The sequence below is a fragment of the Heptranchias perlo genome, chromosome 20, assembly GCF_035084215.1.
Source record: "Heptranchias perlo isolate sHepPer1 chromosome 20, sHepPer1.hap1, whole genome shotgun sequence".
NCBI classification, from domain to species: Eukaryota; Metazoa; Chordata; class Chondrichthyes; order Hexanchiformes; family Hexanchidae; genus Heptranchias; species Heptranchias perlo.
The window spans coordinates 8,750,401-8,774,032 of NC_090344.1; the positions used below are offsets into that span (position 1 = coordinate 8,750,401).

At 44.5% G+C, this 23,632-nt stretch overlaps 6 non-coding genes across 6 annotated transcripts; all 6 read right to left on the reverse strand.

Annotated features, from left to right (window-relative positions):
* Positions 1 to 561: 561 nt before the first annotated feature.
* trnaf-gaa (transfer RNA phenylalanine (anticodon GAA)) lies at positions 562 to 634 on the reverse strand. The gene has a single exon. It is a non-coding gene; the product is annotated as a tRNA-Phe (tRNA).
* A 1,018-nt stretch (positions 635 to 1,652) lies between these two features.
* trnak-cuu (transfer RNA lysine (anticodon CUU)) lies at positions 1,653 to 1,725 on the reverse strand. Its single transcript has one exon. It is a non-coding gene; the product is annotated as a tRNA-Lys (tRNA).
* A 2,858-nt stretch (positions 1,726 to 4,583) lies between these two features.
* Positions 4,584 to 4,656, reverse strand: trnaf-gaa (transfer RNA phenylalanine (anticodon GAA)). The gene has a single exon. It is a non-coding gene; the product is annotated as a tRNA-Phe (tRNA).
* Positions 4,657 to 5,674: 1,018 nt separating this feature from the next.
* trnak-uuu (transfer RNA lysine (anticodon UUU)) lies at positions 5,675 to 5,747 on the reverse strand. The gene has a single exon. It is a non-coding gene; the product is annotated as a tRNA-Lys (tRNA).
* A 4,210-nt stretch (positions 5,748 to 9,957) lies between these two features.
* Positions 9,958 to 10,031, reverse strand: trnai-aau (transfer RNA isoleucine (anticodon AAU)). Its single transcript has one exon. It is a non-coding gene; the product is annotated as a tRNA-Ile (tRNA).
* Positions 10,032 to 12,465: 2,434 nt separating this feature from the next.
* On the reverse strand, positions 12,466 to 12,539 carry trnai-aau (transfer RNA isoleucine (anticodon AAU)). The gene has a single exon. It is a non-coding gene; the product is annotated as a tRNA-Ile (tRNA).
* Between the last annotated feature and the right edge of the window lie 11,093 nt (positions 12,540 to 23,632).

The following is a 23,632-nucleotide window of genomic DNA, read 5'->3' on the forward strand; positions in this document are numbered from 1 at the left end:
GCCGTTGGTACGGCCGGTTAACTCGTTTGCAAAGAGTATACTGTAACATAATGATCACGGACTCGATTCTTGTAATTTACTTTATTTATTACCGTTTTTGTAACTTTTGAAATCGAACCTTTAAAAAGAAAATCAACAGAAAAATTCACGGGGACTGTTTTTGAATTACATCCGTTGTAACTTTGCCCCTGGGCAGGATAAACACGTCTTTCTTTTGATTTGTCTTTCTCCAATTTGCAGATAAACGTTTAACTCGCGGCCTGTTCCCATTAATGATCATCAGCAGCAACAGACAGACAGAGCGGGTCTGACCGCCCCAAGATGTAGAAAATGGATCAGTTTCGGACAAATCAAATAGTCACCTGGCACCGAGAGAGACATAACCAAGAGAAAAAGGCAGAAGGTAACAGTGAAATAACAGCCAAATACAAACGATATAAATATTTCCCATTCTTGATGTATCCCTATTCAATCCACAATCATACAGTGGCGGGAATTAAATTTCACTGCAAATAAATCCGAGAATCGAAGCAAGGAAGAAGAAAGCAAACAACCAAAAACTGCCGAAACTCGGGATTGAACCAAGGACCTGCAGATCTTCAGTCTAACGCTCTCCCAACTGAGCTATTTCGGCTCGATACCCAATGATTACTTTGTGTTATTGTGGTGGAATATAATATAACCACAGGAGGAATTGCCCCTCCTGTTCATTCCACAATTCATATATAAACATCGTACTCAGAGAGATACACCCACAGTTCATATATAAACATCTTTGTCATACGTAAACTACCAAAGTTTATAAATCAACAGCGCACTCATACATCCACACCCAGTTTATGGGAGGAAGATCGGTACCGGCCGCCGAGAGAGCTCTCAGAGGCGGAAGCAGCAGCGACCGATCAAACTCTTGATCTCATCCTTAACACAGACCGGTAGATCCACCTGTGAAGTTACACCGCACTTTGATACCAGGGACGGTAATTGCTTCTGAGAAGGCCTCAGGGCGTCTAATCACTTCTTATTGGCGATCCATTGTGGCAAGGGCATCTCAGAGAGGGGAATGTACTATCAGAGGGCATCAGAGAGTGTAAGGGGGCTCAAAGAGGAGAGCGGGCAGTCAGATGGCATCAGAGAGTGTTTTAAGATCTGAGAGAGGGGAAGGACTGCCGAGTATGGGAGAGTGTAAGGCGGCTCAGGGCGCATCTGTGTAAGGGGCAATCAATAGGTATCAGAGCAGGTGAATGGCGCTGACACGGTTCAAAGTGGATTATGGAATCTCTGAGGGTATCGGAGAAGGTAAGAGACAGAGCGTATCAGCGATGATAAGGAGCACAGGGAGAATCAAATCGGGTTCGGGGGGATCAGGAGGTATCAGAGAGGCGAATTGTTCCAGCGTTGGCATCTCCTAAATATTACATTTTCTGACCTTCAACATTTTTAATAACAACAAAAAGTGAATCCAATTGAACCGATAACCTGTCCGTGTCCCATGTGGAGGGAACGAGAAGGTAGAATCGGGAGGGAGTGGATATTTGGCAACGCTCACGGTTTCCTTTCACACAGCGCAGGGTTGTGCCTGTTTCGAATCTGGAGACAAGAGGTTGCACTTTAAAAATGTTATCACCGAGTGTGAAAAGTAGAACACAAATCGCCCAACGTGGGGCTCGAACCCACGACCCTGAGATTAAGAGTCTCATGCTCTACCGACTGAGCTAGCCGGGCCGACTGCTGAATTTCTTCCATTCTTATTATTGCAGAGAGACAACTGTTGGCTTTGCTGCAGGATTTCAGTTCGTTCCACAATCTCAGGGAATCTCCTTCTGAACACCCGTTTTTTTCATTCTGGAGTTAGTCTGATGTCTTTTACCATTCGTCCAGCCCCGCGCTGAGCAGTATCGGAACATCGGGACAAGAGAAGGCCATTCAGCCCCTCGAACCTGCTGCCCCATTCAATTAGATCATGAGTTGATCTGCAATTCATCTCTGTTTCTCCGTCTTGGCCTGATATTCCTTGGTACCCGAATCGAAAAACGATCTATCAATATCAGACTTCAAATTATGAATTGAACCACAATCCACATCCTTTGGGATGAGAGAGTTCCAGCTTTCGGCCGTATTTTGTTTGCTAAAGTGATTCCTGATTTCTTGCATGATTAGTCCAGCTCCAATTTCATTTTGGATTCGGCCAACAGAGAGAGAGATAAAGGCCGTCTTCACCGGAGATTGATCCTTTAGCGATCTCTCACAAATCAACTGAAACCAGTCGGAATGTGAATACCATTTCACTTTTCCAAAATAAAGGGAGTGACATTCATTGTGGAAACAGTCTGATGTCGCTCACTGCAGAAATATCCATGTCAGTGTGAAGGAGCTCGCTTGCAACCTTCGAACCTTCTCTGTCAAGAACTATTCCGACTTCATTCAAGCCAACCTCGTTTTTTTGGATATTTTTCATATGCCTCTTATCCAACCGCAGAATAAATGGTGGAAAATCAGACGCACTCAGCTGGCAATGTTTGCGGTACATTTTCTGGCAGACAAGACACACATTCGAACCCAAGAAATGCGAGACAATGAATGTTAAGGTGAAACGTTGCTTCAGCGTCCTCGAGTGGGTTCAAACCACCAACTTTTCAGTTAGCAGCCGAACGCGCGAACCAATTGCGCCACAGAAACAGAGCTTGCAAACGTTCAAGGACGAATTCATCGAGCTGAAGCGTCAGGTTGCGGCGCTCAATGTAACAGCTTTCTTCCAATCAGTTTACTTTTCCAAAATAAAATGTGTGCAGCTTGCACGAGTGAAAATCTGTGCTGTATTATTTCTGAAAATTAAACTCACCTTGCTATTAAACACCTGTATGTTGAAAGACTCAGTCCGTTCGTGGAAGAGAGGATTGATTTTTGAGCTGTGATTCGCCATTCTCTGTTCCAGTAATATTCAGGTTTGCTGAAAATGAGATGAGATAAAATGAGCGGGACAAACCAGCAGGTCTGTGACACTACACGGTGTCTACAAAGTTGTCTCTTGCACTTACAGTGAAGTGGACGACAATTTTCACTCTTAAACCAGTAATTATTATGTTAAGAAAAAATGTGGCCGAGAAAGACTCGATTTCAGCGGGGTGACACGGGCCAGAGTAAAGTTCAGTTAATGCGATTGCCGAGTGGCGAGAGGGTGGATTTGTAACTCCTGTGCGGCTGCGCTGCACATTGTCCAGATCTGTTTTGTGCGATATTCACTTCAATTCATCACTTACAGGGACAGTTTGATTCTAAGTTTCTTTTTCCCGGTGCTTGCTGAGATTTCAGAAATAATCGCGACCCGTGCATAACCCAAACTCGTCACTAATACGTTGACCGATACAAGGCGGCCACACTCTCCACTTCCGTGAGATGAAAGCCGACAGCGATTTCTCGTCGATTCCAATGGCGAAAAAAACTCATTCAATGAAAGTGCAGGTCATTGAGGTGCCTTTAAATTCCTGATTGTTTACACAGAACTTCTTCCCAAAGCGTTTGAGATACACGTGGGGCGATTTGGGGACTTCTTCTCCCTCTTTGCAAAAGTTTCATCCGCAGCACAAGATCAAAAGTCGAGGGCAAAATGAAACGATTTGCTGAAATTTGAGAACCAGAGAACCAGAATTTAGAGCAAGGTTCTGATTATTGAGAAAAAGCAGATGAAACATTCATTCCGGAACGATACAGAATCCTATCAGCTCTAAAGGCAACGGTTACCCCGTGTTTTGAACACGCAGCCTTCTGGTGACGCAGGAAGGAACCCAGCTGATAGCAGGAAATTGAAAAGTGGGAATTGATAGATTAAGTGTGTGGACAAAACTGTGGCAAATAGAGTTCGATGTGGGGAGACCGAGGTCATGCACTTTAAATCTAAGAAAGATAAATCAGAGTATTTTCTAAATGGTGAGAAACTCGGTGCTGTGGAGGAGCAGAGAGATTTAGGGGTCAAAGTACAGAAATCGCTGCAGGTACAAAAATTAATTAAACAGCCTAATGTGCCGTTGGTGCGGCCGGTAAACTCGTTTGCAAAGAGTATACTGTAACATAATGATCACGGACTCGATTCTTGTAATTTACTTTATTTATTTCGCGTTTTTGTAACTTTTGAAATCGAAGCTTTAAAAGGAAAATCCACAGAAAAATACACGGGCACCGTTTTTGAATTACATCCGTTGTAACTTTGCCCCTGGGCAGGATAAACACGTCTTTCTTTTTATTTGTCTTTCTCCAATTTGCAGATAAACGTTTGACTCGCGGCCTGTTCCCATTAATGATCAGCAGCAGCAACAGACAGACAGAGCGGGTCTGACCGCCCCGAGGTGTGGAAAATGGATCAGTTTCGGACAAATCAAATAGTCACCTGGCACCGAGAGAGACAAAACCAAGAGAAAAAGGCAGAAGGTAACAGTGAAATAACAGCCAAATAAAAACGATATAAATATTTGCCATCCTTGATGTCTCTCCATTCAATCCTCAATCCGACAGTGGCGGGAATTAAATTTCACTGCAAATAAATCCGAGAATCGAAGCAAAAAAGAAGAAAGTAAACAACCAAAAACTGCCGAAACGCGGGATTGAACCAAGGACTTTCAGATCTTCAGTCCAACGCTCTCCCAACTGAGCTATTTCGGCTCGACACCCAGCAGTTACTTTGTGTTATTGTCGTGGAAGAAAATATAACCCCAGGAGGAATTGCCCCTCCTGTTCATTCCACAATTCATATATAAACATCGTACTCATAGAGATACACCCACAGTTCATATATAAACATCGTTGTCATACGTAAACTACCAAAGTTTATAAATCAACAGCGCACTCATACATTCACACCCAGTTTATGGGAGGAAGATCGGTCCCGACCGCCGATTGAGCTCTCAGAGGCGGAAGCAGCAGCGACCGATCAAACTCTTGATCTCATCCTTAACACAGACCGGTAGATCCACCTGTGAAGTTGCACCGCACTTTGATAGCAGGGACGGTAATTGCTTCTGAGAAGGCCTCAGGGCGTCTAATCGCTTCTTAGTGGCGATCCATTGGGGCAAGGGCATCTCAGAGAGGGGAAGGTACTATCAGAGGGCATCAGAGAGTGCAAGGGGACTCAAAGTGGAGAGCGGGCAGTCAGATGGCATCAGAGAGTGTATTAAGATCTGAGAGAGGGGAAGGACTGCCGAGTATGGGAGAGTGTAAGGCGGCTCAGGGCGCATCTGTGTTTGGGGCAATCAATCGGTATCAGAGCAGGTGAATGGCGCTGACAAGGTTCAAAGTGGATCATGGACTCTCTGAGGGTATCGGAGAAGGTAAGAGACAGAGCGTATCAGCGATGATAACGAGCACAGGGAGAATCAAATAGGGTAAGGGGGGATCAGGAGGTATCAGAGAGGCGAATTGTTCCAGCGTTGGCATCTCCGAAATATTACATTTTCTGACCTTCAACATTTTTAATAACAACAAAAAGTGAATCCAATTGAACCGATAACCTGTCCGTGTCCCATGTGGAGGGAACGAGAAGGTAGAATCGGGAGGGAGTGGATATTTGGCAAAGCTCACGGTTTCCTTTCACACAGCTCAGGGTTGTGCCTGTTTCGAATCTGGAGACAAGAGGTTGCACTTGAAAAATTTTGTCACCGAGTGTGAAAAGTGGAACACAAATCGCCCAACGTGGGGCTCGAACCCACGACCCTGAGATTAAAAGTCTCATGCTCTGCCGACTGAGCTAGCCGGGCCGATTGCAGAAATTCTTCCCATCTTATTATTGCAGAGAGACAACTGTTGACTTTGCTGCAGGAGTTCAGTTCGTTCCACAATCTCAGGGTATCTCCTTCTGAACACCCGTTTTTTCATTCTGGAGTTAGTCTGATGTCTTTTTCCATTCGTCCACCTCCGCGCTGAGCAGTATCGGAACATCGGGACAAGAGAAGGCCATTCAGCCCCTCGAACCTGCTGCCCCATTCAATTAGATCATGAGTTGATCTGCAATTCATCTCTGTTTCTCCGTCTTGGACTCATATTCCTTGGTACCCGAATCGAAAAACGATCTATCAATATCAGACTTCAAATTATGAATTGAACCACAATCCACATCCTTTGGGATGAGAGAGTTCTAGCTTTCGGCCGTATTTTGTTTGCTAAAGTGATTCCTGATTTCTTGCCTGATGAGTCCAGCTCCAATTTCATTTTGGATTCGGCCAACAGAGAGAGAGAAAAAGGCCGTCTTAACCGGAGATTGATCCTTCAACGATCTCTCACAAATCAAGTGAAACGAGTCGGAATGTGAATACCATTTCACTTTTCCAAAATAAAGGGAGTGACATTCATTGTGGAAACAGTCTGATGTCGCTCACTGCAGAAATATCCATGTCAGTGTGAAGGAGCTCGCACCAGCAGGAAAAGGTTAAGGAAAAAAAGACTGAGATGGTCGGAAAAGTAAAGGTGCAACCCAGCTGATAAATTCGTAGCTAATGTCTCCACATTTTTGTCTCTTCGCCCTCACAGTGAAAGAAAACAGCAATGTGAGTAAAATATACTAATGGTCGCTTGAAGACTCTGACGATGCCGAGACAGATGCCAATGTTGCTTCAGATTAACTAATTCTGAAAAGTATTATTTGAAATAACAAGTCGTACATTGTAAACGAATTTAGTAAAGAGATTGGTGACTGGAAATAGGTAGTGCACAACTTGATATTGCTGTACATCGGAATAGAAAACGAGATTGGGTGGACAGAAGCAGTTGGAAAGGATCGCCGATCGGCTGAAGACTATGGTGAAATTTGAGACCGGCTGCAGGGCTTTCTCGCAAGCGGCTCGTTGGTCCAGGCGTTTGATTCTCGCTTTGGGCGTTTTTCTCATGGAATATGCGAGAGATCCCGGACGAGCCCTGTTATCTCACTGCTTTTTAGTGAAAAGTCACCAATTGGATTCTGACATCTTTGCAGTTGTTCGAATTGAATTATATTTGAGCTCCAGAGGACAAAGTGCAGAAGTTTCCAAGGCGCAACACACACGGAGCAAATAAAATGTCTCAAGATGATGTGGAGATTGAAGCTGAATGTGAATTTACCCCAATTTAGGCCGTCTCATTGATATTAGATGACGGGATCGAGAACCACATATCCAAGTTTGCCGATGACACAAAGATAGACAGAATTATAAGCAGTGTGGAATGAAGAATGAGATCATAGAGAGATATTACTAGATTAAGTGAATGGGCAAAACTGCGGCAAATGGATTTCAACGTAAGCAAGTTTGAGGCCGTCCACTTTGGACCTCAAAAAGATAGATCAGAAAACATAAAAATGGATGTTGCTTCAAAAGATTGACCTCATGATACTTTTTGTGGATTCGCTTGTTTCTGAAGTCTGTCAAACTTTTCAAAGTTGCCAAGATTTTGCAATAGGAACCGTATGGCCCGTACGGGGTTAGAACCCGCAACCTGAGCGTTATGAGCAGTACGCTGTAACCAACTAAGCTAACCGGCCATGCATGTATTTTAGCTTTATGGGCTTACCCGCGTGTTGGGTAGTTTGTGTTCATTTTTACACCAGCTGACAGGGTTTTGCAACGAATATTGAATAAACCACATCCCTTAAACATTGTTACTTGTTTCTGTATATACTGTCGAGGATGTAGATCAAAATTAACAAACAAAGAGCAATTTAATGTAACAAATTAAATTCCGATCAATAATATTTTAGTCACAATGAACAGCCCATCCATAAAACACTGCCCTGCTAGAAAACCTGTGTGCAGGACCCTGAGCTACTGTGAAAATGATATCACCGCAACGTGATTCGATCACGCTGCGTTTTGACGTTGAGTCAGATGTCTGTCTGTCTATCCGTCTGATTGGGTCTCTGCCTTATTCTCAGGCCAGGCTTTTTGTTTGCTGGCTGCAGGCCTCGCTCCCCGACTGACTGAAGAACTACCGGGCCGTGTGTCAGAATCAATGACTGTGACTGACTGTCTGCCCATTTATGGCCACATTTCTGAGTTCCTGCCTTCGCTCTGTGTCGCAGTCCTGTCTCTGTCCCTTCGGATCACAACACACCCACAAGCTTCACGACTGAACGCAGGTTTGGTCAGTCTATCCTCGCAGGTCCTTCGGAAGCTAATGATTTTGAACTGAATTATTTTTCCTGAGTGACTTGTGAAGTTTGGTTCAGTGATATGTTTGCGAAAGAGTACGGAGGAAATAGTTAGTGTGCAACTCGACATTTCTCTACATCGGAATAGAAAACGTGATTGTATGGATAGAAGAGGTCTGAAAGGATGGCCGATCGGCTGTGGGTGTCACCGAATTCTGCAGTGGTTGCAGTGGTTCATTACCGGTAATGAAAATGAGGTAATATACTACCACAAGCTGCCGGTGAAAATCATTCAATTTCCCAAACTTGACCCACCGAATCAAATGAAGCTGCTGGGAAAGCTACAAGATAACGCCGGTCTATCGGGCATCGTTTGAAGCAACTGGCAGTTCAAAGTAGCATCTGCAGCCATGAAAGTACTGCCATGTGCCGCTGCGATCGCCGAGTGGTTGAAGCGTTAAATTCAAGATCAAATCGAGTTTTCCTTCGCAGGTTTGATTTCTGCTCGCTGAATTATTGTTTAAAGATCCGTTCAATGCTCAAATGAATGAACTGGATCTAACTCACTTCATTTATCTCTCTCAGAGCATGAGAGATACTCGAGCGTGGCCGGCGCTTTTAATTGGGTGCCCAATGTACTCTTGCAAAATTCAAATACACAAGAAAGAATCTTGCCCAATCTGCAACTAAAATTCTGCTACTTTGCAGAACCACCCATTTATAAGCGACTTTATTTACATGAATCTCTCTATCTCTCCTTGTCTCTTGTCTCTATGTTGTCCCCTGATGGACTTCTCAGGCTTCCTGGAACGGTAAAGGCTGATCTAACCTGCAACACCAGCAGGGAAAGGTAAAGGAAAAAAAGACTGAGACGGTCGGAAAAGTAAAGGTGCAACCCAGCTGATAAATTCGTAGCTAATGTCTCCACATTTTTGTCTCTTCGCCCTCACAGTGAAAGAAAACAGCAATGTGAGTAAAATATACTTATGATAGCTTGTATGCTCTGACGATGCCGAGACAGATGCCAATGTAACTTCAGATTAACTAATTCTGAAAAGTATTATTTGAAAAAACAAGTCGTACATTGTAAACGAATTTAGTAAAGAGAGGCTAATATTGGTGACTGGAAATAGGTCGTGTACAACTTGATATTGCTGTATTTTGGAATAGAAAACGAGATAGGGTGGACAGAAGCGGTTGGAAAGGATAGCCGATCGGCTGAAGACGATGGTGAAATTTTAAACCGGCTGCAGGGCTTTCTCGGTTTGGGCGTTTTTCTGATGGAATATGCGAGAGGTCCTGGGTTCAAATCCCGGACGAGCCCTGTTATCTCACTGCTTTTCAGTGAAAAGTCACCAATTGGATTCTGACATCTTTGCAGTTGTTCGAATTGAATTATATTTGAGCTCCAGAGGACAAAGTGCAGAAGTTTCCAAGGCGCAACACACACTGAGTAAATAAAATGTCTCAAGATGATGTGGAGATTGAAGCTGAATGTGAATTTACCCCAATTTAGGCGGTCTCATTGATATTAGATGACGGGATCGAGAACCACATATCCAAGTTTGCCGATGACACAAAGATAGACAGAATTATAAGCAGTGTGGATGGAAGAATGAGATTACAGAGATATATTACTAGATTAAGTGAATGGGCAAAACTGCGGCAAATGGATTTCAACGTAAGCAAGTTTGAGGCCGTCCACTTTGGACCTCAAAAAGATAGATCAGAAAACATATTAATGGATGTTACTCCAAAAAATTGACCTCATGACATTTTGTGTGGATTCGCTTGTTTCTCAAGTCTGCCAAACTTTTAAAAGTTACCAAAATATTACAATAGGAGCTTTATGGCCCGTACGGGGATCGAACCCGCGACCTGGGCGTTATTAGCACCACGCTCTGACCAACTGAACTAACCGGCCATGCAGACATCTTAGCTTTATGGGCTTACCCGCGTGTTGGGTAATTTCTGTTTATTTTTACACCAGCTGACAGGGTTTTACAACGAATATTGAATAAACCACATCCCTTAAACATTGTTACTTGTTTCTCTATATACTGTCGAGGATGTAGATCAAAATTAACAAACAAAGAGCACTTTAATGTAACAAATTAAATTCCGATCAATATTATTTTACTAACAATGAACAGCCCATCCATAAAACACTGCCCCGTTATAAAACCTGTGGGCAGGACCCTAAGCTGCCTGTCTGTCTGTCTGTTTATCCGTCTGATTGGGTCTCGGCCTTATTCTCAGGCCAGGCTTTTTGTTTGCTGGCTGCAGGCCTCGCTCCCCGACTGACTGAACAACTACCGGGCCGTGTGTCAGAATCAATGACTGTGACTGACTGTCTGCCCATTTATGGCCACATTTCTGAGTTCCTGCCTTCGCTCTGTGTCGCAGGCCTGTCTCTGTCCCTTAGGATCACAACACACCCACAAGCTTCACGACTGAACGCAGGTTTGGTCAGTCTGTCCTCGCAGGTCCTTCGGAAGCTAATGATTATGAACTGAATTATTTTTCCTGAGTGACTTGTGAAGTTTGGTTCAGTGATATGTTTGCGAAAGAGAACGGAGTAAATAGTTAGTGTGCAACTCGACATTTCTCTACATCGGAATAGAAAACGTGATTGGATGGATAGAAGAGGTCTGAAAGGATGGCCGATCGGCTGTGGGTGGCACCGAATTCTGCAGTGGCTGCAGTGGTTCATTACCGGTAATGAAAATGAGGTAATATACTACCACAAGCTGCCGGTGAAAATCATTCAATTTCCCAAACTTGACCCACCGAATCAAATGAAGCTGCTGGGAAAGCTACAAGACAACGCCGGTCGATCGGGCATCGTTTGAAGCAACTGGCAGTTTAAAGTAGCATCGACAGCCATGTAAGTACTGCCATGTGCCGCTGCGATCGCCGAGTGGTTGAAGCGTTAAATTCAAGATCAAATGGAGTTTTCCTTCGCAGGTTTGATTTCTGCTCGCTGAATTATTGTTTAAAGATCCGTTCAATGCTCAAATGAATGAACTGGATCTAACTCACTTCATTTATCTCTCTCAGAGCATGAGAGATACTCGAGCGTGGCCGGCGCTTTTAATTGGGTGCCCAATGTACTCTTGCAAAATTCAAATACACAAGAAAGAATCTTGCCAAATCTGCAACTAAAATTCTGCTACTTTCAGAACCACCCATTTATTAGCGACTTGATTTACATGAATCTCTCTATCTCTCCTTGTCTCTTGTCTCTATGTTGTCCCCTGATGGACTTCTCAGGCTTCCTGGAACGGTAAAGGCTGATCTAACCTGCAACACCAGCAGGGAAAGGTAAAGGAAAAAAAGACTGAGACGGTCTGAAAAGTAAAGGTGCAACCCAGCTGATAAATTCGGAGCTAATGTCTCCACATTTTTGTCTCTTCGCCCTCACAGTGAAAGAAAACAGCAATGTGAGTAAAATATACTTATGGTAGCTTGTATACTCTGACGATGCCGAGACAGATGCCAATGTAGCTTCAGATTAACTAATTCTGAAAAGTATTATTTGAAAAAACAAGTCGTACATCGTAAACGAATTTAGTAAAGAGAGGCTAATATTGGTGACTGGAAATAGGTCGTGTACAACTTGATATTGCTGTATTTTGGAATAGAAAACTGGATTGGGTGGACAGAAGCGGTTGGAAAGGATAGCCGATCGGCTGAAGACTATGGTGAAATTTTAGACCGGCTGCAGGGCTTTCTAGCAAGCGGCTCGTTGGTCTAGGGGTAAGATTCTCGCTTTGGGCGTTTTTCTCATGGAATATGCGAAAGGTCCCGGGTTCAAATCCTGGACTAGCCCTGTTATCTCACTGCTTTTTAGTGAAATGTCACCAATTGGATTCTGACATCTTTGCAGTTGTTCGAGTTGAATTATATTTGAGCTCCAGAGGACAAAGTGCAGAAGTTTCCAAGGCGCAACACACACGGAGTAAATAAAATGTCTCAAGATGATGTGGAGATTGAAGCTGAATGTGAATTTACCCCAATTTAGGCGGTCTCATTGATATTAGATGACGGGATCGAGAACCACATATCCAAGTTTGCCGATGACACAAAGATAGACAGAATTATAAGCAGTGTGGATTGAAGAATGAGATTACAGAGAGATATTACTAGATTAAGTGAATGGGCAAAACTGCGGCAAATGGATTTCAACGTAAGCAAGTTTGAGGCCGTCCACTTTGGACCTCAAAAAGATAGATCAGAAAACATATTAATGGATGTTACTCCAAAAAAATGACCTCATGACATTTTGTGTGGATTCGCTTGTTTCTCAAGTCTGCCAAACTTTTAAAAGTTACCAAAATATTGCAATAGGAACCTTATGGCCCGTACGGGGATCGAACCCGCGACCTTGGCGTTATTAGCACCACGCTCTAACCAACTGAGCTAACCAGCCATGTAGACATCTTAGCTTTATGGGCTTACCCGCGTGTTGGGTACTTTGTGTTTATTTTTCACCAGCTGACAGGGTTTTTGAACGAATATTGAATAAACAACATCCCTTAAACATTGTTACTTGTTTCTGTATATACTGTCGAGGATGTAGATCAAAATTAACAAACAAAGAGCACTTTAATGTCACAAATTAAATTCCGATCAATATTATTTACTAACAATCAACAGCCCATCCATAAAACACTGCCCCGCTTTCAAACCTGTGGGCAGGACCCTGAGCTGCTCTGAAAATGATATCACCTCAACGTGATTCGATCACGCTGCGTTTTGACGTTGAGTCAGATGTCTGTCTGTCGATACGTCTGATTGGGTCTCTGCCTTATTCTCAGGCCAGGCTTTTGTTTGCTGGCTGCAGGCCTCGCTCCCCGACTGACTGAACAACGACCGGGCCGTGTGTCAGAATCAATGACTGTGACTAACTGTCTGCCCATTTATGGCCACATTTCTGAGTTCCTGCCTTCGCTCTGTGTCGCAGGCCTGTCTCTGTCCCTTAGGATGACAACACACCCACAGGCTGCACGACTGAACGCAGGTTTGGTCAGTCTGTCCTCGCAGGTCCTTCGGAAGCTAATGATTTTGAACTGAATTATTTTTCCTGAATGACTTGTGAAGTTTTGTTCAGTGATATGTTTGCGAAAGAGAACGGAGGAAATAGTTAGTGTGCAACTCGACATTTCTCTACATCGGAATAGAAAACGTGATTGGATGGATAGAAGAGGTCTGAAAGGATGGCCGATCGGCTGTGGGTGGCACCGAATTCTGCAGTGGCTGCAGTGGTTCATTACCGGTAATGAAAACGAGGTAATATACTACCACAAGCTGCCGGTGAAAATCATTCAATTTCCCAAACTTGACCCACCGAATCAAATGAAGCTCCTGGGAAAGCTACAAGACAACGCCGGTCTATCGGGCATCGTTTGAAGCAACAGGCAGTTTAAAGTGGCATCTACAGCCATGCAAGTACTGCCATGTGCCGCTGCGATCGACGAGTGGTTGAAGCGTTATCTTCAAGATCAAATGGAGTTTTCCTTCGCAGGTTTGATTTCTGCTCGCTGAATTATTGTTTAAAGATACGTTCAATGCTCAAATGAATGAACTGGATCTAACTCACTTCATTTATCTCTCTCAGAGCATGAGAGATACTCGAGCGTGGCCGGCGCTTTCAATTGGGTGCCCAATGTACTCTTGCAAAATTCAAATACACAAGAAAGAATCTTGCCCAATCTGCAACTAAAATTCTGCTACTTTGCAGAACCACCCATTTAAACGCGAATTTATTTGCATGAATCTCTCTATCTCTCCCTGTCTCTTGTCTCTATGTTGTCCCCTGATGGACTTCTCAGGCTTAAAAGTTAGCAAAATATTGCAATCGGAACCTTATTACACGAACCCGCGAACTTTGCGTTATCAGCACCACGTTCTGCACAAACTGAGCCAATGGACCATGTATACAGATTTGCTTTTTAGGCTTACCCACGTGTTGGGCAGTTTGTGTTTATTTTTGCACCAGCTGACAGGGTTTTTGAACTAATATTGAATATACCACATCCCTGAAACATTGGTACTTGTTTCTGTATATACTGTCGAGGATGTAGATCAAAATTAACAACGACCACTTTAATGTAAAAAATTAAATTCCGATCAATATTATTTGACTAACAATGAACAGCCCATCCATAAAACACTGCCCCACTATAAAACCTGTGGGCAGGACCCTGAGCTGCTGTGAAAATGATATCACCGCAACGTGATTCGATCACGCTGCGTTTTGACGTTGAGTCAGATGTCTATCTGTCTATCTTTCTTTCTGTTTATCCTTCTGATTGTGTCTCTGCCTTCTTCTCATGTTTTTTCTTTGCTGGCTGCAGGCCTCGCTCCCCGACTGACTGAACAACTACCGGGCCGTGTGTCGGAATCAATGACTGTGACTGTCTGTCTGCCCATTTATGGCCTTGAATGGCCACATTTCTGAGTTCCTGCCTTCGCTCTGTGTCACAGGCCTGTCTCGGTCCCTTAGGATGACAACACACCCACAAGCTTCACGATTGAATGCAGGTTTGGTCAGTCTGTCCTCGCAGGTCCTTCGGAAGCTTATGATTTTGAACTGAATTATTTTTCCCGGGTGACTTGTGAAGTTTTGTTCAGTGATATGTTTGCGAAAGAGAACGGAGGAAACAGTTAGTGTGCAACTCGACATTTCTCTACATCGGAATAGAAAACGTGATTGGATGGATAGAAGAGGTCTTAAAGGATGGCCGATCGGCTGTGGGTGGCACCGAATTCTGCAATGGCTGCAGTGGTTCATTACCGGTGATATATTACCGGTGGCTTCTTATTTTCGGGGTATAATTCTCGCTTTGGAATATTTGACGATTCATTCTGAGCGAGGTTCCGTTTCTTAATGTTGTTTAAAGCTCAAATAAATATGAACCAGATTTAACCAACAGCATTTCTCTCCTTCAAAGAGATATTTCAGCAGACGTGTTTAATTCGAGAGCCCAATGGTCTCTTAAAAAACATTGAAAGGAAACTCTCCCGAGCTCCGTGTTAAATTCTTGCTCGTTTGCAGAACTTGACATTTGTTTCTTTACTTTAATCTGTCTCTTGACTCTCTGTGTTTTCCCCTCATGCACTTCTTAGGCTTTATTAAACGGCCAAGGATGATCGAAGCTGCAGAGAAGTGTAAAGATCGGAAGACGGAGAAGGTCAGAGAAGCAAAGGTGCAACCCAGCTGATGAATTCATAACTGAGGTCCACTAAAGTCTCTTCGCCGTCACAGTGAAAAAATCAGCAATTCGAGTACAGTATACTTTTGGTAGAGTGTATAATAGGCAGATGTTGAGACAGACGCCAATCGAACTGTTGCCGTGGCGATGAAAGCGCCAAATGCGAAACACTGGACCACAAGGTAACGCTGAACATTCTTTGCTGTGAACAAGCAGACAAACGCGGCCTTTCCCACTTGCCCCTTTGTAATTCCGGTCATTTTCGGGCCAGACAAGCTGCTCGCACAAAATAGCATTTTCTGTTCGAACTACTATTGGGACAGAAGTTGATGTTCAGGCAATAACAGCACCAAGTGCAAGTAGACATGAACATGAAATAGCAAATGAGGTGATATACTGCCACAAGCTGCCGGTGAAAATCATTCAATTTCCCAATATTGACCCACCGAATCAAATGTTGATCCTGGGAAAGCTGCAAGACAACGCAGTCTATCGGGCATCGTTTGAAGCAACTGCCAGTTGAAAGTGGCATCTCCTGCTGCTTCTGTGGGGAGTGAGAGGGAACTGAGCATCGATTTATTGGTTATTGGTGAGTTCGTGCCGCTTGAAAGCACTGTCGACGATATCTTCCATCACTTTGCTGACGATTGAGAGCAGACTGATGGTGCGGCAATTGGCCGGATTCGATTTGTCCTTCTTTTTGTGGACTGAATAACGGAACAGGCTCGATGGGCGAAATGGCCGAGTCCTGTTCCCGTGTTCCTCATTGGTTCAGAATGTAAAACGATCCTGCATTGGCCACGTATCAAGCTCGAGTCGCATGAGAAGTCGGCGAGAATTCAACGCCACCACCACCAATCCTCGCATGGCCACTTGCTGCATGTGTCCATTTGGAATCCTGTTTGAAAGCATATGCAGTCTGGCGGAGGTACTGTGATAACCCTACGCAGTCACGCAGTCTGACCTACAGCTGTGCAAGAACTGCTGTGTGCAGCTGCGATGGCCCAGTGTTTGAAGCGTTCGACTCATAAGCCACTGGGGTTTTCTTGCACCGGTTTGAATTATACTCGGTGCGTTACTGTTTAACGATCTGTTCAATGTCCAAATGTATAAACTGGATCGAATTGACGCAATTACCCTTTTCAAAGCAGGAGAGACATTCCACCGTGGCGGGCGCCCAAAGTTCTCTTTCAAGATTTCAAGACACGAGAAGGAATATCTCCCAATCAGCAATTTAAATTCTGCTAGTTTGCTGAACCTGGCATTTATACTCTTCGTTTATTTCCTTGCATCTCTCTATCTGTCACTGAATCTGTCTCTTGTCTCTCTGATATAATTCTCAGGTTTCCTTGAATGGCGAAGGCTGATCTAACCTGCAAGACAAGCAGGCTGAGATGGTCGGAAAAGTAAAGTTACAACCCAGCTGATGAATTCGTAGCCAATATCTCCACATTTATGTCGCTTCAGAGCAATTCATTCTGCAAAGTGTTTCAGGATAATGCAAGTCGTACATTCAAAACGAATTTGGTGAAGAAAGGCTGATATTGTTAACTCGAAATAATTAGTGTTGAATCTGATCTCGCTGTACATCATATTTTGTACAAGAAAACGAGATTGGATGGACATTCTATTCTGAAAGGATGGTTGATCGGCTGCGTGGCAGCGAAATTTTACATTGCCTGCACGGCTCTGTTGCCAGTTGCTCTTTGGATCTGATTCTCGCTCATGGAGTTTCACTGGTTCAAATCCTGGAGCTCTTATTCACTTTCACTGGATTTCCCACGAAAGCCAAATAAAGTTTCACTCTCTCCGGTCCTCCATAAATCCTGATGTCGCAGCCTTTCTCACTCCGGGAGCTGGGGAATAGCGGAAAACTGATGAGTTTGTTGTCCCATCTGGAATGCGGTTTTGAACTGTTGTTATTCGCCGAGACAGCGTTGCTGAAGCCTTTAATGATCTCTCACAAATCAGCTGAACACGGTCGGAATGTGCAAACCATGTTACTTTTCCGAAATAAAGGAGTGACGTTCATTGTAGAAACACGGTAGAAGACTGCTCTCGCTCACTGCACAAATATCCATATCTGAATGAACCATCTCTCCGGCAACCATTGAGTCCTCCCTTCGGACCTTGTCTGTGAAGAAGAATTCTGAGTTCCGTGCAGCCAATCTCGGATTTTTAAATATTTTTCATGTACCTGCTATCGGACCGCAGGGTCACTGGTGGAATATCAGCCGTGCTCCGCTGGCAATTTTTACCCTGCATTTTCTTGCAGACAAAACACACATTGGAAACCTGGCGCTGTGAGGCAATGAATTCTGAGGTAAAAGATATCCAGGGCGGGCTGAAACCACCAACCTTTCAATTAAAAGCCGAACGCCCTGGCCGATTACACCACAGAGACACTATGTTCTTTATACTAAACCATTAATTCACCGCGCTAAAGTTTGAGTTTGCAGCGACCAATACAGCAGCTGTCCATCATCAGTTTACTTTTCTAAATAAAAGGTGTGCAGCTTGCACGAGTGAATATTTTTGCTGTATTATTTCTGAGCATTAGGCTCATAACTGCCTGTATGTTTGAAGGCTCAGTCCGCAGTGCGAGAGAGAAGTGGTTTTTTGAACTGTTATTTGACCAGGTTCTATTTCAGTAAAATTCCCGTGACCAGAAAATGAGATGAGATGAATCGAGCAGGTCCAACCTGCCGTTCTGTAACACTACACGGCATCTACAAAGTTGCCTCTTTGCACTTACAGTGAAGCGGAGGGCAGTTTTCACCCTAAAACCAGCAAGATATTTGGCGCAGTAAATAGTGTCGATGGGAGCAGAAAGCAGCAAAGGGCCATTGAGAGGAGCCGAGCCGAGCGGAGGGAGCGTCCGATAAAAGGCGGGATTTCAGAGCGCTGAGAACAGCTGAGAGGAGCCGAGCCGAGCGGAGGGAGCGTCCGATAAAAGGCGGGATTTCAGAGCGCTGAGAGGAGCCGAGCCTAGCGGAGGGAGCGTCCGATAAAAGGCGGGATTTCAGAGCGCTGAGAACAGCTGAGAGGAGCCGAGCCGAGCGGAGGGAGCGTCCGATAAAAGGCGGGATTTCAGAGCGCTGAGAGGAGCCGAGCGGAGCTGCGACCGAGTTCGAAGTGACGTCAGGAATCAGATCGGGACGCGACACAGGGGAGGCACCTGATTGGTGAGTAGGTTCAGGTGAGTATTTCTCCTTATCTACAGTAACTGAAGTAAAAGGAAAGGGAAGTTCTGCAGGTCTTATAGGATTGTAAACAATTTTACAACACCAAGTTATAGTCCAGCAATTTTATTTTAAATTCTTATAGGAAGTAGCGTTTATTTTTTAGTGAATCAATTTAAAGGAGTAAACTCCTTAAAGGGAGTGGTAAGTAGTTTTTCTTTCCTTTTTTTTTCTCTTGACATTGTAGTTGTTCTTCAGCTAATTTAAGGGTTAAGTCATGGCAGGAGATCCCAGCGCCGTGTCATGTTCCTCTTGTGGGATGTGGGAATTCAGGGCTCCTTCCTGTATCCCTGATTCCTTCACCTGCGGGAAGTGTGTCCAGCTGCAGCTATTGTTTGACCGCTTGACGGCTCTGGAGCTGCGGATGGACTCACTTTGGAGCATCCGCGATGCTGAGAAAGTCGTGGATAGCACGTTCAGTGAGTTGGTCACACCGCAGATAAAAATTACTGAGGGAGATAGTGAATGGGTGACCAACAGACAGAGGAAGAGTAGGAAGGCAGTGCAGGGGTCCCCTGCGGTCATCTCCCTCCAAAACAGGTATACCGTTTTGGATACTGTTGGCGGAGATGGCTCACCAGGGGAAGGTGGCAGTGGCCAGGTTCATGGCACCGTGGCTGGCTCTGCTGCACAGGAGGGCAGGAAAAAGAGTGGCAGAGCTATAGTGATAGGGGACTCGATTGTAAGGGGAATAGACAGGCGTTTCTGCGGACGCAACCGAGACTCCAGGATGGTATGTTGCCTCCCTGGTGCAAGGGTCAAGGATGTCTCGGAGCGGCTGCAGGACATTCTGGAGGGGGAGGGTGAACAGCCAGTTGTCGTGGTGCATATAGGCACCAACGATATAGGTAAAAAACAGGATGAGGTCCTACAAGCTGAATTTAGGGAGTTAGGAGTTAAACTAAAGAGTAGGACCTCAAAGGTAGTAATCTCAGGATTGCTACCAGTGCCACGGGTTAGTCAGAGTAGGAATGACAGGATAGCTAAGATGAATACGTGGCTTGAGAGATGGTGCAAGCTGGAGGGATTCAAATTCCTGGGCCATTGGAACCGGTTCTGGGGGAGGTGGGACCAGTACAAATTGGACGGTCTGCATCTGGGCAGGACTGGAACCAATGTCCTAGGGGGAGTGTTTGCCAGTGCTGTTGGGGAGGGTTTAAACTAATGTGGCAGGGGGATGGGAACCGATGCAGGAAGTCAGTGGGAAATAAAGTGGTGACAGAAACAAAAGGCAGTAAGGGAGAGTGTACAGAACATGACCGGACAGATGGTCTGAGAAAGCAGGGCAAAGACCAAGGGAAGTCTAGATTAAACTGCATTTATTTCAATGCAAGAAGTCTGATGGGCAAGGCAGATGAACTCAGGGCATGGATGGGTACATGGGACTGGGATGTTATAGCTATTACTGAAACATGGCTAAGGGAGGGGCAGGACTGGCAGCTCAATGTTCCAGGGTACAGATGCTATAGGAAAGATAGAGCAGGAGGTAAGAGAGGAGGGGGAGTTGCGTTCTTGATTAGGGAGAACATCACGGCAGTAGTGAGAGGGGATATATCCGAGGGTTCGCCCACTGAGTCCATATGGGTAGAACTGAAAAATAAGAAGGGAGAGATCACTTTGATAGGATTGTACTACAGACCCCCAAATAGTCAACGGGAAATTGAGGAGCAAATATGTAAGGAGATTACAGACAGCTGCAAGAAAAATAGGGTGGTAATAGTAGGGGACTTTAACTTTCCCAACATTGACTGGGACAGCCATAGCATTAGGGGCTTGGATGGAGAGAAATTTGTTGAGTGTATTCAGGAGGAATTTCTCATTCAGTATGTGGATGGCCCGACTAGAGAGGGGGCAAAACTTGACCTCCTCTTGGGAAATAAGGAAGGGCAGGTGACAGAAGTGTTAGTGAGGGATCACTTTGGGACCAGTGATCATAATTCCATTAGTTTTAAGATAGCTATGGAGAAGGATAGGTCTGGCCCAAAAGTTAAAATTCTAAATTGGGGAAAGGCCAATTTTGATGGTATTAGACAGGAACTTTCAGAAGTTGATTGGGAGAGTCTGTTGGCAGGCAAAGGGACGTCTGGTAAGTGGGAGGCTTTCAAAAGTGTGTTAACCAGGGTTCAGTGTAAGCACATTCCTTATAAAGTGAAGGGCAAGGCTGGTAGAAGTAGGGAACCTTGGATGACTCGGGAGATTGAGGCACTAGTCAAAAAGAAGAAGGAGGCATATGACATGCATAGGCAGCTGGGATCAAGTGGATCCCTTGAAGAGTATAGAGATTGCCGGAGTAGAGTTAAGAGAGAAATCAGGAGGGCAAAAAGGGGATATGAGATTGCTTTGGCAGATCAGGCAAAGGTGAATCCAAAGAGCTTCTACAAATACATAAAGGGCAAAAGGGTAACTAGGGAGAGAGTAGGGCCTCTTAAGGATCAACAAGGTCATCTATGTGCGGAACCACAAGAGATGGGTGAGATCCTGAATGAATATTTCACATCGGTATTTACGGTTGAGAAAAGCATGGATGTTAGGGAACTTGGGGAAATAAATAGTGATGTCTTGAGGAGTGTACATATTACAGAGAGGGAGGTGCTGGAAGTCTTAACGCGCATCAAGGTAGATAAATCTCCGGGACCTGATGAAATGTATCCCAGGACGTTATGGGAGGTTAGGGAGGAAATTGCGGGTCCCCTAGCAGAGATATTTGAATCATCCACCGCTACAGGTGAGGTGCCTGAAGATTGGAGGGTAGCAAATGTTGTGCCTTTGTTTAAGAAGGGCGGCAGGGAAAATCCTGGGAACTACAGACCAGTGAGCCTGACATCTGTAGTGGGTAAGTTGTTAGAGGGTATTCTGAGGGACAGAATCTACAGGCATTTGGAGAGGCAGGGACTAATTAGGAACAGTCAGCATGGTTTTGTGAGAGGAAAATCATGTCTCACGAATTTGATTGAGTTTTTTGAAGGGGTAACCAAGAAGATAGATGAGGGCTGTGCAGTAGACGTGGTCTACATGGACTTCAGCAAAGCATTTGACAAGGTACCGCATGGTAGGTTGTTACATAAGGTTAAATCTCATGGGATCCAAGGTGAGGTCGCCAATTGGATACAAAATTGGCTTGACGACAGAAGACAGAGGGTGGTTGTCGAGGGTTGTTTTTCAAACTGGATGCCTGTGTCCAGCGGTGTGCCTCAGGGATCGGTGCTGGGTCCGCTGTTATTTGTTATTTATATTAATGATTTGGATGAGAATTTAGGAGGCATGGTTAGTAAGTTTGCAGATGACACCAAGATTGGTGGCATTGTGGACAGTGAAGAAGGTTATCTAGGATTGCAACGGGATCTTGATAAATTGGGCCAGTGGGCCGATGAATGGCAGATGGAGTTTAATTTAGATAAATGTGAGGTGATGCATTTTGGTAGATCGAATCGGGCCAGGACCTACTCCGTTAATGGTAGGGCGTTGGGGAGAGTTATAGAACAAAGAGATCTAGGAGTACAGATTCATAGCTCCTTGAAAGTGGAGTCACAGGTGGATAGGGTGGTGAAGAAGGCATTCAGCATGCTTGGTTTCATTGGTCAGAACATTGAATGCAGGAGTTGGGATGTCTTGTTGAAGTTGTACAGGGCATTGGTGAGGCCACACTTGGAGTACTGTGTACAGTTCTGGTCACCCTATTATAGAAAGGATATTATTAAACTAGAAAGAGTGCAGAAAAGATTTACTAGGATGCTACCGGGACTTGATGGTTTGACTTACAGGGAGAGGTTAGACAGACTGGGACTTTATTCCCTGGAGAGTAGGAGGTTAAGGGGTGATCTTATAGAAGTCTATAAAATAATGAGGGGCATAGATAAGGTCGATAGTCAAAATCTTTTCCCAAAGGTAGGGGAGTCTATAACGAGGGGGCACAGATTTAAAGTGAGAGGGGAGAGATACAAAAGGATCCAGAGGGGCAATTTTTTCACTCAAAGGGTGGTGAGTGTCTGGAACGAGCTGCCAGAGGCAGTAGTAGAGGCGGGTACAATTTTGTCTTTTAAAAAGCATTTGGACAGTTACATGGGTAAGATGGGTCTCGAGGGATATGGGCCAAGTGCAGGCAATTGGGACTAGCTTAGTGGTATAAACTGGGCGACATGGACATGTTGGGCCGAAGGGCCTGTTTCCATGTTGTAACTTCTATGATTCTATGATTCTATGATTAAATGTGAGGGCAAAACTGTGACAGATGGAGTTCAATGTGGGAAAGTTTGATATAATCCACTGAGAAACGAAGATAGATCAGAGTGTTTTCTAAATGGAGAGAAGTTAGGAACTGTCGGGGAGCGGAGATATTCAGGGGTCCAAGTACAGAAATCTTTGCGTCAACTGATTTTTTGCTGATCTGCTGGCTGGCAGCTGGTGTTTACGATATAATGGTTTCACTTTCATACTGCGGGTTCGATTCTCGGTCAAGGAAATCATTTTAACAAAACAATTATGAACATTACCAATTTAATACATGAAACCGATGATTCTCTGTGAAAGATGAATGTTTGTGATCGTCATTAATGAACCGATAACTTTCTGCTGCAGACCGGTGGAAATATTAACATGGTGAACGAGTGACAGCGAAACTTTGTGCTTTGCATGAGATGAACTTCCATCCGTTCTCATTTCCCAGACAGTATTTTAAGAGTCTGGTTAAAAATGTTCAGTGTTTATGACACCAGGACTGTGATAGAGCCGTTGTTAAATTGAACAGGAACAAACAATTGACGGCGCCTTTTCACAGGTGAATCTCAGCCCTGGAGGGTTATCAGGAGTAACTTCCCAAATAACGTTTCCGCCTCCGATCTAACCGGGGACTTTTCGCATGTGAGACGAACGTGACGACCGCTAAACTAGCGAAACCTTTGCTCAGTTCATAGCACTGTGTCGCTTCTCCGTTAGACAACATCACTTCTGTCCCACACTAAACGCCGCCAATCCTCTTCCGCTTTCCTTCACAAACATCTCAATGATCAAAACTTCACAAGTTACACAGGAAAAAATCTTCAAAATTTCAAAATCATTAAACTCCAGAA